Source organism: Dipodomys ordii, unplaced genomic scaffold (assembly GCF_000151885.1).
Source record: "Dipodomys ordii isolate 6190 unplaced genomic scaffold, Dord_2.0 Scaffold190, whole genome shotgun sequence".
In the NCBI taxonomy this organism is placed as follows: domain Eukaryota; kingdom Metazoa; phylum Chordata; class Mammalia; order Rodentia; family Heteromyidae; genus Dipodomys; species Dipodomys ordii.
In genome coordinates this window covers 1,461,139-1,471,921 of record NW_012267406.1, presented here as the reverse complement: position 1 = coordinate 1,471,921, position 10,783 = coordinate 1,461,139, and positions in this window count along the sequence as shown.

The following is a 10,783-nucleotide window of genomic DNA, read 5'->3' as shown; positions in this document are numbered from 1 at the left end:
ATGCTCTGATTGGTCCATATTTCAGAGTTGTTTAGCAACTATTAACATTGATCCTCCACTGCAACTGACAGCAATGCTTCTCAAACTTGAATGATGAACAGATTCTTTGATAAGAATCTTCTAGATTCACAAACCTGCTATGATTGTTTTTGCCATACTACTTTCTTAACTATGTAAAAACCTAAACAAGTTACAAAATATCATATGCTTGTAGTTCTCATAGAATTTTAAATATGATAAAAATTTACAAGTTAAATTTACACAAAACTATAAAGGTGACTGAAATTCATTCAAAGCCCTAGCATCACAAATATTAAGAGCATATCATCCTAAATGGGAACGTTATGTTCCTTCTATTTTGTATCGTTTCTCTCTGTTGCCTCTTCTCTTTTCCACCACTACTTAACTCAGTTCTGCAGTTTTCACTGTGGTCTATTATTCTTCTCTTTTCCACATTTCCTATTTCTTCTCCTTTTTGTCCACTTTCCTCTGAACTGGATGTTACAAAAAAATTAAAACAGACTTCAAAATAATTTTAGACATGTCTTTAACTTTTAGTTGATTATGTATAATGAGAAAAAAAACCAATCAATGTCTTCCCATCCCTCATGGTACCAGGAGATGCAAGTATCAAGAATGACTGAGTTGTGATCTAGCCCTCATTTCCCAATTTCAATCAAATGCTCCTCTGAGAATATTCAGTTGTTCTAACTGTATGTGAAATAAAAGCAGAGTCTCTTCCCTTTGTCTTTATCATGCAGAAGCATTTCATGAAATCTCCATTTAGGTATTTCTGAAGATTCAGGTTCACATAAGATCTGATTCACATCAGAAAAAAAGTTGCTGGCTTCTCCCAGTCCTTGAATTTCAATGGCAGATGAAAAAAGCTCCCTTAGATAAAGATCTGTAAATTCCTAGAAATGTGAATATGTCTTTCTCCATTTTTCCACAAACCACAAGAGATGGTGGTGAGGCCAGACAATCCGGGAGAGATTCTGGCTGCTCCAACTGACGAACAGAGAGGACACTAAAAAGACCAGTAGCTGCAGTGAAATAGAGTTGATCATCCTATAACCCAAAACAGAATCTTGAGACAATTTCTAACATATTGTTATCATTACATCAGCAAAATAAAAACATGACCTCCCAGAGATCTCTTTGAAGGATAAGTATGGTGGTTTCTTGTTTGTTAGTGTTTTTTTTAAGATTCTTTTTGATCTAAGGATCAAATGCTACCCCTTTGTGAAGCTTTCCTTGATCTTCCTTGTCAGACTTCATTGTTTTCTACTCTTTATTGACATAATAGACCTCTGTTGAATAGTATCATTCAACTTCATATTGAGCGTCTGTTTTTAAAATGTTTTAAATGACATTGATCCATTTGTTAGGAAATGGAAAGACTTGGAAAAAAATACATTAAGAAGTAAGTAAAATTACATTAAGACAGACCCAAAGAAACATAGGTCTCATGGTTTCCCTTATTTGCAATAACTAGTACATGTCTAGGACAAGCAGAAAAGGCCAAAAGCTATGTACATATGATCATATAAGATGATGTTAAGCGAAATGATCCCCAAGATAGGGACACAAATATCTTTTTTCTTTCTTGCTATTGTTTCTAATGTGTTTATAATGTACCATGTGATTTTTTTCTTTGTATGTTCCTCCCCCACAATATAACCCATATTTTCACTGTATTTGATGTTGGTGCCCTGTATCTTGTGTATACATTTTTCTAATTCAGGGAGGGGAAGAGAAAAAATGTTTAAATAGGGATACAAGTTGACCCATTGTAACAATGAGATGTACAAAACACTATGTTGAAAACGAACTTTATAACTTTGGGGGGAAGGCGGTAGCTAGTTGTGGAGGTGGGAGGGAAGGGATGGTAGAGGAAAACAAAGGAGGAGGCAACAATGCTCAAAAAGAAATGTACTCATTACCTTGCTCATGTAACTGTAACCCTTCTGTACAGCATTTTTATAATAAAAACCATACAAAAATGTTTTATGAGGGACCCTCTTGAAAAGTATCAGTTAACTTTAATCATATCTGTGTCCATAAAGTTGCTGTTACCTAAAAATTATAAGTAGTCAACATATGCTTTGTGGATTAGAACAGAGCCTTGCTCCATTGTTGTTTGGGATTGCTTTTATTCAGTTGTATTTCAGACATTAGCAGTTATGAGGGTTGTGAGTCTATGTTATACAATTTTTGAAAATAGGTATGACAGCCAAGAAGTTAGGCTTTCAATAGGTAATTCAGACCTACTAACTTTAAAAGAAAAGACATATCCACCACCTAAAGATTTTAGGATCTCTTTGAAAACCTTTTATCCAAGACATATGTGAAAGCACTTTGAAAACCATAAAACATTATATAAATGGTAATGGCTACTGTTGAGATCTGAGATGAACAGAGGGTACAGTATTTCTGTGGCTAGGTTGCCTAAATAATGGGTCATTGTTAAATGGACCAATTTTTTACAATGTAGTATAAGAAAACTTCATGGCTATGATTAATGTATCTTGTACTGAAGTCAGAATTCATCATTAAGATCATATACTAATCCTAAAGATTAGATATGAATAGATGATTGCTCTACTAATAGTAAATGGTTCTGCAAAAAGGAGGAGGAGGGAAAAAGGAGAAGGAGGAGAAAGAAAGAGCGAAGGAGGAAGAGAAGGAAGATGAGGAGTGGCAGGAGGAGGAGAGGGAAAAGGAGGAGGAGAAGGAAGAGGAGAAAATAGTCTGCTTTCAAATAATTTAATAGCCTGGATATACAGATCATCATACAGCAATAGCTGTATTGTAAAACACTTATCATGAAAACAAAAACCAAGAACATTTTTCCAACATTTCCACTCAATGAAAGGATATCTCTACAACCCCTGTAACATAAAATATTAAAGCTGCCTAGTTTTAAAAATAGCTTTTTATTCACAGTTTTCGTTTCACATAATTAGCAAGTTAAATAGTTTCTTCACAGTATATTTTAAATTATTTTGGACATGGGTCACCAAAGGACCTGGAAAACTTCAGCTGTTTTATATAAGAGTGACAGAAAACCATGTCAAAAAGACAGTAACGCACAACAAACGACAATAAATAACCTTTAATTTTTGCAAGCATACAAGTGAAAAGACTCATGACATTTATAGCAATCTACTGTTATAAAATACAAGAAATTTAAAATTCAAAGGATGTCTGAAATTAACAAAGGGATCTGAGAAAAACCATGGTTACAGAGAACTTATCTACATGGTCACAGTCACATAGCCATTCACACAAAGGTCCATTGGCATTTGGTCAGACCCGCTACTGTTAGGGAACAGCTAACATAAGGGACTTAAAGTTTTACCCAAAGATGAAAACTGTGAACCAAAGAATTAATCAAATTCTAGAACTACAAACTTTCATAGTGAAAGTAAGTGAACAATGACTTTAAAAAATAGATATCTGAGCTCAGATATATTCCAGTGATTCGTAGTTTTCCACTTTTCAAATTGTTTTCATTTTTAAGTGAAATAACTGCAGAATATTTTTGGTGTGGCACTGGTTTTTGAACTCAAGGCCTTGTACTTGCCAGGCAGGCTCTTTAATACGTGTGCTGTATCTCATGCTGTTTTTACTTTCATTATTTTTCAAATAGGGTCTCACTTTTTCCCAGGACCAGCCTGGACCATATCCTTCTATTTTTACTTTCCATATAGCTGGGATGACAAGGTGTGCACTATGAGACCTAGCTTTTTATTGGTTGAGATGAGGTCTCACAAATATTTTGCCCAGGCTGGCCTCAAACTATAATCCTCCTTATCTCCACCTTCCAAAGAACTGGTATTGCTAGTGTAAGTCACTACACCCAGTTCAGAGAAATATTTTCTAATCCTAATTCAAAAAATGAAGCAAGACAGCACAGGCAGAAGCATTCCAAAAGTCAACACTCAAGTAGATGTGAGGAGGTGGTACTGTGGCTCAAGTGGTAGAGCACTTGAGCCAAAGGAGCTCGGGCTTAGAGTTCAAGCCCCATGACAGAAAAAAATAAAGCAAAACAATTCAAAAAAAAAACTCAACTGGATGAAAATTTTACATTGGGTCTGAAAAAATGTTAAGATCAAAGACATAGGTATATTTAGGATAAAGAAAAGTTGGGAATAATATTTACTGTAATCATACCCCTTTGCTTTCATTATACATTTTATGGAATAACATTTGGAATTTCCTATGAAGGATTCATTATGAAGTAGGCAATAAATATACAAGTGAAAAGGTCATTAAACTGTTCAAAATATTTTCTGTCAGTCCATCTTATGTCAGATAAACTTATTTTCACCCATCTTTTTGATTTCTCAGCAGAAAAACAGAAAGTATAGAGGAACCAAAAAAATCCTTAGTTTGCCACTAGCTAGAGATAAATGATAAATATTCTTGCTTGTATTTTTAAGATTTCTTTAAAAAGAACAATACATACATTATATTCTTACTTGATTTCCCCCAGTTACTATAATGTGGCCATTTTCCCTTGTTACTATGCATTCTTGCCAAAATTTTTTAATGGTTTCATAGTATTCCATTGCATAGCAATACCATAATTTATTTAACCAATACAACATTAACAGATGACTTACTTTTTATAAATTTATTTTATAAATTTATGTTTATTATAAAACATTTTAACAACCTATTCTCTTTCTTAAAGCTACGATAAGCTTTAGAACATTTATCAGATAAAACACTCTCCCACTGATTATTTAACTGTTGAGAAAAAAACCTACCTCCTCATCATGGCCTCTAAGACCCTGTTCTAGAGAGTCCTACCTCTACTTCAACTCCCACCCCTTTTCCTCTCATTTATTTCCTGTAGCCCAACTTTCCTTTTCCTACTGTCAAAATCCACAGTTGGTTCTCCTTTGGCGCCTTTGAACATACCAGTATTCTCAATTGACTAAACACATTCTTCATCATGTTTCTCATTCTCCAAGACTCTGCTCAAGAGTTTCTGCTTTGGTAAGTCATTCCCTGACCACTCACCTTGCAACTCTTTTCAGTTATTTCATTTTACAATGTATTTTTAAAAATTATATATTTTTATATTTGTAATATATATTTTATATATTTTGTTACAGGCATGCACACATAATACACAATTGCTACTTTTAAGCTTCATGTACTCAGCACAGTACAGAGTACATAAAAGCCCTTCATTAACTCTTTGTTGAATTGCTTAATAAGGTCTGGACAGAAATTCAATAAACGTTGTACTTCCTATTTTAATTGTCTATTCAGAAAGCACCCTTTGTAAAGAAAAAACAATGGCCTAGAAGTAAGTCAGTCTTTTCTACTCATAGAAAAATCTAATATCATCACCAAGATTTTTTACTCCTTACCCCTTTTAACTAGTACCTCCCTTCCAGATAATATTCAGAGATTTTCCTCTATCAATGATTCATATTGCTATTTATTTAAAGCATTATTCATTTCATCTTCTAGGAAATCAAAACTTTTTGAGGGCCAGGATTGGGTCTAATTCCCTGCTGAGTTCCTAGCTCCAGCGGTAATGCTTGGCATACAATGAATACACACAAATATTTTTGAATAAAAGAAATTCTTGGCTTCTCTGGACTGAAAATACTATATAGGGTTTTAAAATACATTAAACAATGTTGAAATGCTTATCTTAGCAGCTGGCACACAAATTCTTCTCAGGGAGAGACCAGTGCCTAGAGACTAAGCCCAGGCCTACAGAAATCCCTTGATGAGACATTTGGAGGAAGGAATACCTAGGAAAGATGGAGTAACATCAAAGAAATAGCCAACAGGTTCTACCTGACAGAAACAAAGAGATTTGGCCCAGGATTGGAAAGAAGGGAGCAGGAGCAGAGCAGATCAGGCAAAACTGGGACAGCAGGAGAGGTAGAGAAAGAATGAGTGAAAATTCTCTTGAAGGCATTTACCTCTATGTCTCTTTCTCACATCCTCAGTTAAGTCCACCACTGTTCGAACCACCTCGTAAGAGTGTGCGGGTGTGTGGGTGTGTGTACACTGGAAGAGAGCCTGATTGTGATATATGAGTCAATGTATGGCCAAACAAGAAGACCAAAAAAAAAACACATAGACACTGGACACTGATATAATCCATACATCATGGAGACCAAACTTTGAAGACAGAGGTGACTTTGTGAATGTAAACTGCCTAGAAGCATTTCTCAATATTAACCAGGAGTCTTGGAATTGAAAAGTTCATTTCATTTTATTGAGACTTCAAGGATCAGGGAGACACTTGGTCACATGTTCAGTAAAACATCAATGAAGTCTTTTTTTGGCCTCTTGAGATAGTTGAGAATGAATGACACATCTTATTCCTTACCTTGTTCCTCTGGTGTTTGCTACTCATCTCTTGTCAGTTTAGAATTTGGGGGTATAAAGAGATGAGAAAAATGGGGGAGGAAAATTGGAGTGAGGGGCCTTCCTGTTTTATCACCCCATATGATAAGCTTTGTATCTTCCTATCTGACTTTTAATAGATATCATGATAATTTAGTGGTTTAAAGTCTTTAGGTGATAGCTCACCAACTTTGAGCAAAATTATCAGACTCTGAGTTCAGGTTCAGGTCCTTGAAAAATAAAGTATTTTAGGAACAAGTAAGTATCAGGTAAGTAGGTAGGTAAGTAGATAGATAGATAGATAGATAGATAGATAGATAGATAGATAGATAGATAGATAGATAGATAGATAGGCAGACAGACTACCAGACAGACAGATAACATATTTCTCTATGGTTATAGTTAAGTTACCCAGAGTAAACTAAATGTTTTTTTGTATTATTTGATTGTTCCAACAGATTTTTTGCCATTTTGAAACTTCTTCATAGCATGAATTGCATTTTATTTTTAACTCCCTACCTAGAGCACAGTCTGAGACTACCCTGTAAAAAGCTTTGATGATGACTCAACAGTGACCTTCCAGGAGAAAATGCTCTACTCTTTACATTTGTATAATCTTAGAACACTGATGAAGGCAGGAAAGGGTTGCCCAATCAGACACAAATTATTAGGATATGTGTACAAACAAGTCCCCTTCTTTTTCCACAGTGGGTTGAAGCATGATTAATAGAAGGTCATGTAACAAGTGTGAACATATCTGAGCTTCACTAAGGCCAAGAGCTCCTGCTTTCATTGAAACTGCCCTTAACTCTTTCCAGAAAGAAAGTTTTCACTTTCTGGCCACAACTGCTCAACTCATCAGTTATCACACAGTACCACAGTCTACTTCCACTGACATCTGAGAGGGAGAGGAGGGCAATTGTTACATTTTAAGGGGCCTCACTGATTAGTTAAGATGAAAGTAGAGCCTGATGTACAGGTCCACTATTATTCAAGAAATTCATTGCCTTGCATGCACATTTTCCACCTTGAAGTGGAGAAACAGCCTATTATTGTATATATTAAATCTTTGCATATATGCAAACTTTAAAAAGTATAGAAAGTCCCATAATAGCAGTCCTATGAAGCCATTTGTTGGTGGTTTACACTGTAATAAGAAGCTGAGATCTAAGACTTGTAGTTAAAGCTGACTGGGGCAGGAAAGTCCATTAGACTCTTATCTCCAATTAACCACAGAAAAAGCCAAGAAATGGAGCTGTGCCTCCAGTAGTAGAGCACTAGTCTTCTCCTAAGGTATATCCCTGTTGTCACTGTATTTGATTTTGGTGTCTTGCATCTTGTATATACATTTATCTAATTTGTGGAGGGGAAAGGGAAATAACAAAATGCTGAAACAAGGACACAGGATGTCCCATTGCAACAATGATAGTCACAAGACACTATGTTGGAAATGAAACTTACAAATTTGGCAGAGGAGGAGTGGGGGAGGTAAGAAAGGGAAGGGATAGTGGGAAAAAAACAATGCCCGACAAGAAATGTACTCATTACTTTACTGATGTAACTGTAACCTCTCTGTACAGCATCTTCACAATTTAAAAAAAAGTTTAGGGACAGCACCCAGACCATGAGTTCAAGCTCTGGGACCAGCAGCAAAATAAAAAAAATTTGATTACTATTTCTGAAATGTCCATGTTTTACAGTCCTTAGAATCAAGAATGAGTTGCATTATATGGCAAAGAGTAGTTGAAATTGCAAATGACTAGTAATAAATGGGTTATCCTGGATTATATTCAAGTAGACCCAACATAATCCCAAGGGTCCTTTAAAGCATAAGAGGTGAGCCAATATTGATGGTTCACAAAGGCCGAGCTTCTCAGAGGCTAAGATCCAAATAGTCTCAATTCAAAGTCAACTAGGGTTGACTGGTAGGAGTTGTGGCTCAAGTGTAGAGCACCAGTCCAACAAGCAAGACAAGCACGTGGCATCCCTGAGTTCAAACCTTGGTGAATACTGGCAAAAACTAAAATTTAAGGGAGAGGTAGAGGAGAGCCAGAGGAAGATATAGATGTGGAGGAATGATTAGATAGGGATAGAGGGCACAGCTAAAGAATATACACAGCCTCCATAAGCTGAGAAAAGCAAGGAAATAATCTTTCCACTGGAGCCTCCATACTGAACACAGCCCTCATGGCCCCTGATTTATCCCGTCAACTTCTGACCTTAGAATTAAAAAACTGTAATTTTTATTTGTTTTAAGCCACTGAAATTATAATAATTTGTTACCACAGCAGAAGAAAGTTACTATATTGGGTGATTCTGATTATCATTCCTGAATTTAGAGAGAATTATATATTTTTCCTAATTTTTTACAGTATTCACATGTTATTTTTATGTAATAGTCACACCGCGTCCATGTTCTAAGACACCCATAGATGCCTGAAACCATAGATGGTACTGAAACATAGAACACACACACACACACACACACACACACACACACGTTTTTTGTTTGTTTAGTTTAGTCAAGAATTTTCTTTCACTGTATTTGATGTCGGTATAATTTGTGGAGGGGAAGGGAAAAAACAAATTGTTTCAATAGGGATACAGGTGGACCCATTGCAACAATGAGATGTATAAGTCGTTACGTCGAAAACGAACTTTACAACTTTGGTGGGGGGGGAGGGGGAAGAAGATTGGGTGGGAGGGAGGGGGGATGAGGATTGGGTGGAGGGAGAGGAGGGTTGGGTGGAGGGTAGGGGGAGGCTGGGAAGGGATGGGAAGGGGAAACAAAGGAGGAGGCTATAATGCTTGATAAGAAATGTACTCATTATCTTGCCCATGTAATTGTAACCCCTCTGTACAGTATTTTCACAATAAAAAAAGAATTTTCATTGGTACACTTAGAAAGGAAATACTGTACAGCTTCTCTTTAGCACAACCAAACTGCCATCATTTCTACTCTTGTGTTTTGGGGTCATTATTAAGTAAAATATGGGTTACTAGATCAGAAGCACTGCAATGCCATGACAGTCAATAACCAAGATGGATATTGATAATCATGTCCACTACTAAGTAGGTAATGAGAGGGAGGCAAATATAGCATGGATGCACTAGATAGAGCTGGTTTATTTCCTAGGTGGATGGAGAACAGCAAGAGAATTTATTGTGCTACTCAGAACAGCTCAAAATTTAATTTATAAAATTCTGGGCTGGGAATCTAGCTTACTATTAAGTATATGCTTAGAGCGCACCTGGCCCTGGGTTTGATCTCCAGACTACACATACCAAAAATTTTAAAAGGACAAAATATTTACTTCTAAAGTTTTCTATTAAAAATTCTAAACCTTGACTGGCTTCTAGTATCTGAAACTGAAGAAAGTGAAAACACAGATAAGAGAGAACATTTATGATAGGGGAAAAATCACAAGTTTATTACATTTTTAAATATGTTTTAAAAAGTAATTTAAAGGTAATTGTAGGGCTGGGAAAATGGCTCAGTGGTAGAGTGCTTGTCTTGCATGCATGAGGCCCTGGGTTTGATTTCCTCAGCACCACTTAAGCAGAAAAAGCCAGAAGTGGTGCTGTGGCTCAAGTGGTAGAGCACTAGCCATGAGCTGAAGAGCTTAGGGACAGTGCCCACACCCAGAGTTCAGGCCCCACAACCAACAATAAATAAACAAACAAACAAATAAATATTGTAAAGATGATGTACAGAGGGGTTACAGTTATATGAGTATATTTCTTTTTGAACAGTGTCACTCCCTCCCTCATTCTCTCCCAGTTTTTTCCCCTTCCCAAATTCCCTCCCAACGAAGTTGTATTATTAATTTCCAACATAGTGTCTAATGGGTTTCACTGCTGAATTGGTTCAGCCTTTGTCCCTCCATTTCTGTGTTTCTCCTTTCTCTCCCCAAATCAGATAAACTTACATACAAGACAAAGAGTACAGAAATCAAAAATAACAAAAGAAGGGAATAAAACAAAGGAAAAAGGAAAGAAGAAAAGAAAAAACCGCAAACAATACAATAATTTTTTTAAACCCTCTTACCTCCATTTCTTGGAGTATTTCAATAAGTATCATTTTATATGATCTTAAGCACCTATCTACTGAGCCCTTGTGATCCCCCCAACAATATTCTCCTTTGTTCTCACTGAATTTTTAGGCTGCTGTTTAATTAATCATATCCAACTAATTATAGCCAACTGCAATATGGGGGACGGATAGGGGAGGAGGGTGATGTTGGACTCCATAAAATGGCATTGCAGTTGGCAACTATGGAAGAGTCTGGAGCCCTCTGGGCCTGTTTCACAGTCTGGTAGTTAGGACATAGGAGTGCTGCAAGGATACTCTTGTGATTTGCACCATGGTGATTTCCTTGTTCTCTTTTGGCAATTTTCA